This window comes from Cricetulus griseus, chromosome 3, assembly GCF_003668045.3.
Source record: "Cricetulus griseus strain 17A/GY chromosome 3, alternate assembly CriGri-PICRH-1.0, whole genome shotgun sequence".
Classification (NCBI taxonomy): domain Eukaryota; kingdom Metazoa; phylum Chordata; class Mammalia; order Rodentia; family Cricetidae; genus Cricetulus; species Cricetulus griseus.
Genome location: NC_048596.1, coordinates 223389953 through 223398217, shown reverse-complemented (window position 1 = coordinate 223398217; position 8265 = coordinate 223389953). Strand labels below are relative to the sequence as shown.

The following is an 8265-nucleotide window of genomic DNA, read 5'->3' as shown; positions in this document are numbered from 1 at the left end:
GTATCAGGTTGCTCTCAAGGTGAAACTCAACCCTGTTTTCCCTTTTTATTTTTAATTACTATCTATATATCTATCTATCTATCATCTATCTAGTGTGTGTGTGTGTGTGTGTGTGTGTGTGTGTGTGTGTGTGTGTGTGTATAACATTCGAAAGTTGATTCTCTTCTTCCAACATGTAAGTCCTGGAACTTGAACTCTGGTCCTCAGGCATTTTTGTTTGTTCGTTCGTTCGTTTGTTTGTTTGTTTGTTTTAGCCAGTTGTGGTGGTCCTCAGATTTTAGGGGCAAGCTCCTTTACTGGTTGAGTAACCTCACCAGCACCTCATTTGGAATTGATTTATTTATTGGTGCTTTAAGAGTTTATATTGAAGGTCGTTAGTAAAAACAAAGTAAAAGACAATCTGAGAAAAAAATTACATGGATGAAACTCACTAAATAAGTGAGATTACATCAGACTTGGGGTAAGTGTTCTCTTCCACAACTCCAGAGGTGAGATCTGTGGCCCTGAGGTTTGGCAGTTTTCTAAATGGGGAGGAGAATTGTGGCAATTAAAGCTGCCTCATCATAATTGTGTAAATCTACAGTAGCAACCTAAGGTTTCTTCTCTTCCTGGGAAATCAGTTCTGATATCCAAACTGTGCCTTATTTCTTACAAGATAAGATGCTGGAACCCCAGCAGGATTTGGTGATTCTTTCTTTTGCAATCACACCAAATAATCCAATAGGCACAGCTGTCTGATCCAGTTGACACAAGTTGACAATGACCTTCTATTTTGTTGACTTTTCTGCATTGATCCAATGATGGCTATCCTCTCAACATTGTCGTAAAGCTATACTCAAGAGTGAGGGTTTTCTGTAACCTGTGTCTGTCCCTCCAGCATCTTCTGCTTCATGGCCAACCTTGCAAACCACAGTCACTGGAATATCAGTTCACACCAAGGCTGTACATCCCTAAGAGCCCAGCACTCAAAATTTATACAACTATATAATTAGGCACAAAGAAAGAGAGAGGGTTTGGGATGGAGTCTCTGAGACATATACACCACAAAGCATTTGGGTGGTGGGAAAGGTGCAGAAAGGCAAGCAGGAGTTTGCGTTAGATTTGAAAGCTTTATTCATTCAGTTATTTTGAGATAGTGTCTCACCATGATGCCAAGGATGGCTTGAATTTGTAAGCCGTTTTTGACCACACTTTAAATTCCATTTCCTGACACAGCTTTGAATTCTGTTGGTTTCCTCAGCATTTTTACACTTCAGCTTATTCAATATACAATCTAGTTTATTCACATAAAAAGGTAAACTATAAAAGTCTTATAGTAGGGCTGGGGATATGGCTCAGTTGGGAGAGTACTTAGCATTCATGAAGCCCTGGGTTCCAATACCCCCAACACTATATAAACCAGGTGTGGTGGTACAGGGATAGAAGACCAGCACTTAGGAAATACCGGCAGAAGGATGAGAAGTTCAAGGTCATCCTGCTACACCTCAAGTTCAAAGCAAGTCTGAGATACATGAGTCCCCATTTAAAGGCAAATTCAAGAAAGCAAGGGTGGGACAGATACGGGCATACAGGGGATAGACAGGTGGTTACTCCACACTCTGGTATCTATTATATTTAATGCTTTGTACACTTAGAAAAATAACATGAAAAATTATTAACTTAGCCCAGGCAACAGAGCTTTCACAGCTCATTTTCTGCACAATGTCCCACCACTAACAAAGGAAGGAACTCAAAGTTAGGGCAGAGCTCCATGGTAGAGCATTTGCCTAGCATTCATGAGGCTCTGGCTCTGCTCCATGACACCAAACAATACTGGGTTATGTGGTGCGTGCCATCTCAGCACTTCCTGGGAGAGACCCTGACAGGGTCAAGGTTATCCTCAGTTACATAGGAGAGGCCTGGACCAGCCTGGGTACTTGAGACCTGTCACATAAGCAAATAATTTTCCATGGGAAGAGGGAAATTTTAAAAAGCTGCTTCTCCCCAGCACACAGCCTTTCTGCACTGGAGGCCCACAATCTCTGCCGTGTCCTTAGCTGGGGTGGCAGGGCTCCTTGTTCAGAGAAAGCAGGTGTTTGTCTCTCTGCAGATAGTGTCTTGTTTTGCTCATTAAGCTGTCTTTTACATTTCTTTTCCCATCATCCATAGCTGCTTGATATGACCAGTGAGGCCACATTCAAAAGAGTTGCCACTATTTTCAAACTTGCTGAGAAACTGTCTGGCCGAATCTGTGTAGCTCTGCTTGATTAGGCCGCCACCATGTGTCTCTGGAGAGAACTGTCCCTTAAGTTGGAAACTCAGACTTGCTTAGATTCTCTCTCCTGTCTCAGGGAAGCAGGTACAGGAATAGTTAGAGTATGGAGCTTGCTCTCACCATGTCTTAGTGTCATATGGAAGAACAGGCATGGAGAGAAAAAATAACTGCAAAATATGACAGTGCCCGCTGTGGTGGCTCACATCTGTAACACCAGCATTTACGAGGTGGAGGAAGGAGGACCAGGAGTTCAATGTCATAAAGGGAAATCAAGCAGAGAGTAGAAGGGTTGTTTCCAGGTGTTAGGGGTCAGGAATTGAGGAAATGGTGGTCAAAGGGCATAGAATTCCACCTTTGCAGGAAGAATAGGTTTGGGAGGCCTACTGGAAAGCATTTAGTAACACTGGATCGTACATTTAAGATTTGCTGAGGAAATAGATCCTAAGCATCCTGATAACATAGAGAAAATGGAAATTCTATGAGGTTATGGGTATGCTAATGATCATTTCACAATATATACAGATATCAGACACACCAGGCTGGGGGGCCAGTGAGATGGTTTGCTAGGTAACAGTGCTTGGCACCAAGCCCAGTGACCTGAATTTTATCCCAAGGCCCACATGATAAAAGAAGAGAATGGATTCTCACAAGTAGTCCTCTAACACACACACACACACACACACACACACACACACACACACACACACACACGTGCACATATGGACATGTGCATAGCTACACTGAGTTGTATAGCAATTTCCTTTAAACTGAAACACCCCATCCAGAGGAAAGTTCATTAAGATTCAGGAAGTGAAGCTGGGCAGTGTTGGCATATGCCTTTAATCCTGACACTCGGGAAGCAGAAATAGGCAGATCTCTAAGTTCAAGGTCAGGCTGGTCTAGAGAGAATTCCAGGACCACCAGGGCTACACATAGAAACCCTGTCTTGCCTGTTTTGAAAAACAAACAAACAAACAATCAAAAAAGACTCAGGAAGTGTTAAAGGAAGTAACAATTCACAAGTCTCAGGAAGTAACAAAACAGGAAGTAACAATTCACAAGTCTCAGGAAGTCCCTAAAACCAGATATACAAGGTTCCCTACCCCACTTCAAGATAATATAATCAGTAAGGGCTGCTGAGGAAACTCAGACGAGCCCCGTGGAAGAGATTCTCTAACATGTCAAGGTGCCTGCAAGTTATGCAGTGAGCTCCAGGGATCTAGCTCTCATGAGCCATCACTCATGCTGGGATAGGGGCTAGGCCTTTAGTGTGTTCTGTAAGTAACCCTTCACCTATACACCTATAAGTAACCTCGATAAACATGCTGATTTATTTAGTTGGACTTTGGTGGTATCAATACTTCTGTCTGTCACGGGTTCCCTTTCTGGGGTGTATAGCAGTCTTTCTCAGACCACCAGCCCCTAAATCATGACACAGAGACTTAATATTAATTCTGAATGCTTAGCTTTATCTTATGCTTGTCCCACTAGCTCTTATAACTTATTTCAACCTGTTTCTCTTCATCTACATTTTGCCTCAGAGCTTTCTTTTATTCTGTATATCCTATTCTTTTTGCTCCTTCTGTGTTTGTCTGTCTGGCAGATGACCCCAGGTGTCTCCCTCTCTTTCTCCCTCGTTCTCTCTTCCAGAGCCTAGATTCCTTCTACTACTTATTCTTTCTGCCCACCAGTCCCACCTATCCCTCCTCTGCCTAGCTATTGGTCACTCAGCTTTTTATTAGACCAATCAGGTGGCTTAGGCAGGCAAAGCAACATATCTTTACATCATTAAACAAATGCAGCATAAACAAATGTAACACACCTTTACATAGTAAAAGTAATATTCTGTAACATAAAAAATTAACACATTTTTACATAGTTAAAGTAATATTCCACATCAGGGGTTAATAGATATTTGTTCTTATCTCCCCAGAAAGAGTGTCACACAACAGAAATACACAAATAAATATGTAATTATAAAAATAAATCAGGCTGGGTATACTAGTGAATAACTGTAATGTCTGTACTGAGGCAGAGGAATTGAGAAAATGGGGACATCCTGAGCTACAGAACTAAATCCCCAACTCACAATCCTAGGGTGGTGGTGCAGACCCATAATACTAGAACTCAAGGGGCAGAGGCAGGAGAACCAATGCAAGCTCAAGCCTGGTCTGTATGGCAGGCTCCAGACCAACTAGGGTTATATAGTGAGACCCTGTCTCAAAACTACCTGGAAAAAAAGGAAAAATACACTTGCCAGTACTTGGGAGGTGAAGCTTGGAGGTTTAGGAGTTCAAGGCCAGCCTCAGCTATGTTGCAAATTCAAGGCTAAATGTAGGGTAGATGAGACCCTGTTTAATAATAAATAAGATAACCCACACAGATCACCCCATATGTCCTAGAACATATATATATATATATATATATATATATATATATATATATATGTGTGTGTGTGTGTGTGTGTGTGTGTGTGTATTTAATTGTCTATTATCCTAATAAAGCTGGGGGGAGGAAGTGGGGGAAGGGTGTTGGTGTGAATGGGGAGTAGGAACAGAGGAAGAAGATGGCAGGGTACTGTAGAGGAGATCTGATTCTAGTCCCCACTATTTTATAAGCCACAGCATTGAGCATGGATTTTAGCACCATAGGGAGTGGCTAACAGCTTGATCTCCCCACCAGTTAGATATAGCAACTGGGAACAGATGCACTACAGAATGCACGAGCAAGGGCCTGACTCTCGAGATCTGTAAGTACGATACTGTGAACACACATTTTGTCATATTTATAGCACTCTTCCACATCCCTCACCTGAAGGTGCTGAGTGTGTTATATCTAACGCAAATGAGTCAACTCAACAACTTGTGCTATAAACTGGGTGCGGTGAGCACATCTTTAACCCCAGCACTCCAGAAGCAGGGCAGGTGGTCTCGGTGAGTTTAACACCTGTCTGTTCTACTAGCGAGCTCCAGGCCAGCCAAGGATACGTAGAGACCCTGTCTCAAAAAGAAAAAAAAAACAAACAAAACAAACAAACAAACAAAAAATCCCAACCAAACAGAAAATGATGTGCGCTAAGTGGAAAGAGAGTAAATTTCACCCATGTGCACTTCTCACCTAGTCTCTTTGTTAACTTTCACTCAACTTGAGGTCCTTATAAAGGAAGTGAAGCTTGCAAAAGGCATTTGTGTGATGGCTGCTGGGTTATAAATAAAATATAAAATAATACTGTTGGGGCACTGAGAAGCATGTTTGGATATAGGGGATCATGAACATCGGAAGCTTTCTGGCTGAGAAGTGTTTGACCCTCCCACCGGCCTTGGTGGTGGGGAGACAGACACAGGAAGAAGCTGGGATCAGAAAGACAGGCTTGCCAGCGCCAGAGGGATCATCACTGGAGCTAAATTCCGACCTATATCTTGCACTTGTACCTCTGACCACATCATCCCATTTCTTCCTAAGAGAACTGAGATGCTTTTTAGGCAGTTCAAATATCACTCCAGAAGAAACGAAAAATCTGCCCTTCTTCACTTTCCTTTCTCTGCACCCTGAAGAGGCCTAAATCTTCCTTCATGCCCACATCAAACTCGAGACACCGGGCTCCCTTGAATTCCTTTTATTCGGCACAGCTTCTGCAGCGGTCTCCAAGCACCTGTAGGTCTTTAAAGGGAATGTTAAAGGAAGCAAAGACACGTCCTCCAGCACGGGGCTCAGCAAACGGCGCATAAATCAAAGCCAGAGAGAAGCCTGCTAGCAACCCGGAAATCAAATTGTGTCTGTGAGAAGGACAGTGTGGAAAATAGATTAGAAGGGCTCTGAACAAGAGAGGATAAAGACAGCCAGCCCCTGAAAAAAATTAGCGGGAGGAAGACAGGGCCTGGAGAAGCAGCCTGAATTCACAAAGAGCCTTGCACTGCCTCAGGATAGACCCGTGTTTCAGCCACTTACGCCAATTCCTGCCTGGATAATGCAATGGTCGCCCAGTTATGTCAGCTCCTGCCTAGATATTGCAGTGGCTGTCCATTTCCACATCTTTCTTTGTGGAAACTTTCCATTCCATCCACGGTGTCTATACTCTGAGTTCTAATTTGTTCCTTTTCTCAAAGCCTTATTATATATGCCACCCTCTCGTCCATGCTCATGCTGTATGCTTTTGAGACAGACACTTTGTCATATTTATATCACTCTTCCTCATCCCTTACCTGAAGCTGCTGAGTGTTTTCTGTCCAAGGCAAATGATAAACTCAAGAATCTGTGCCCAGACTGGCCTTGAACTCAGTATGTGGCCCAGGACTGCCCTGAACTTCTGCTACTCCTGCCTCTACCTCCCAAGTGGGGCATTATTGGTGTGAGCCACCCACCCCCAGCTCCCAGCCCCCACTCACATCGACAAATTCTGCATTACAGGTTCAAAATTGGAAAAATGTAAGATGTACAAAAGGTTGTTGGGTATGGCGACACACTTGGAAGGTAGAAGCAGACAGATCTCTGAGTCTGACACTAGCCTGGACATAGCGAGTTCCAGGTCAGCAAGAGATACTATGCAATGAATCCTATCTTTAAAAAAGCCTTATACAAAAGAATTTGGCATACTAAGTGTTTATGATAAATCCCTGGAACGAAGAGATGTTTAGTATTTAAGTTATAAGAACTCCAGAGATTATTTAAAGTGAGCATCACACCATTTTATGCAAGAGAAGGGTGTATCCATGGATTTGGGACCTTTTCTCCAACTCTGTTGAGGTAAAGTCTATTTATCGATATATTGTCCCCAAACCAACCCCTCTAGTCCTCTCAGGGAAACTGCCTTGTGTAAGGTGAGAGGCATCTTTCAGCTGACTGTGGCCTATGATGTGACTAGCTGAGTAAGCCTTTTCTCTGCGCACTGCATCTCTTGGGGTGATAGTCTGAACAGACAGGGCAGTCCCCAAAGCCACCACGAGGTTCTTTCGCACTCTACCTTTCTGAGTCAGAAAGCTGCAACTTTTACTTTTTTTGGTCTCTTTTGGATGCCGGCCAATTGTAAGTATGATTTTTTCTGATACTTTGCACTCCTCTGCACTTCGTCTAAAGCTCCATCCCTGCCCTGTGACTGCTTGCCACCACGAGCTGACCTCCACGCCAACTTTACTCAAATGACTTAGCTTTTTTTTCCCCTCTCTATTCTCTGCCTACTCTGGGTTGCGAAGATTTACAGCTTGCTTGCCCTGGGTCTTTTCACTTAAACTCTAATAAAACTGTCCTCAACAGGGCTGGAGAGATGGCTCAGGGGTTAAGAGTTCCAGCTGCTCTTCCAGAGGTCCTGAGTTCAATTCTCAGCAACCACATGGTGGCTCACAACCATCTGTTATAAGATCTGGTGCCCTCTTCTGGTGTGCAGATGTATATGGAAGCAGAATGTTGTATACATAATAAATAAGTAAATAAAATCTTTTAAAAAAAGAGTAGGTTAAGGTATTTTAAAAAACTGTCCTCAAGGAGAGAGAGAGAGAATGTTGTATTTATCACTATATAAACCTATAACTTTATGAGCTTGATTGTTGTTTTAAAAAATCTCTATTACATTTAGTGTGTGCATCTGTGTATACTTGCATGCCTGCACATGTCATGGCACACTTGTGGAGTCAGGGAAAAACTTTTAGGAGTCAGAAGTGCCCTTCCACCAGATGGGTCCTCAGGTCCTCAGGCTTGGTGGCACATTTACCTGCTGAGCCATTCCACCAGCTCTATGAGATTAAGGCTATTTCAAAACCCCATTTGGCTTAGTGGCAAAAACTTAACCTAAGCCCATTTCAACTTGTATGCCATTCTCCTCCAGGGGAACTTGGCTGGCTCTTTCTCAACTTGCCATAATAGTCACTCTCTTCTTCCTTTTCCCATAGGCTCTACTTGCCCTACTCCTGCCCCAAATCTTAATTTGGCCTCAGGCTGGAAGCCTTGTTCTGAATCACCTGGCTCCTACCACAGACAACCCCCTCTGACACTCTGTCTGGCACTCTATGCACACACAT

At 43.2% G+C, this 8265-nt stretch overlaps 1 pseudogene; it reads right to left on the bottom strand.

Annotated features, from left to right (window-relative positions):
- Positions 1-616: 616 nt before the first annotated feature.
- Positions 617-892, bottom strand: LOC113834616 (annotated as a pseudogene).
- Positions 893-8265: the final 7373 nt, after the last annotated feature.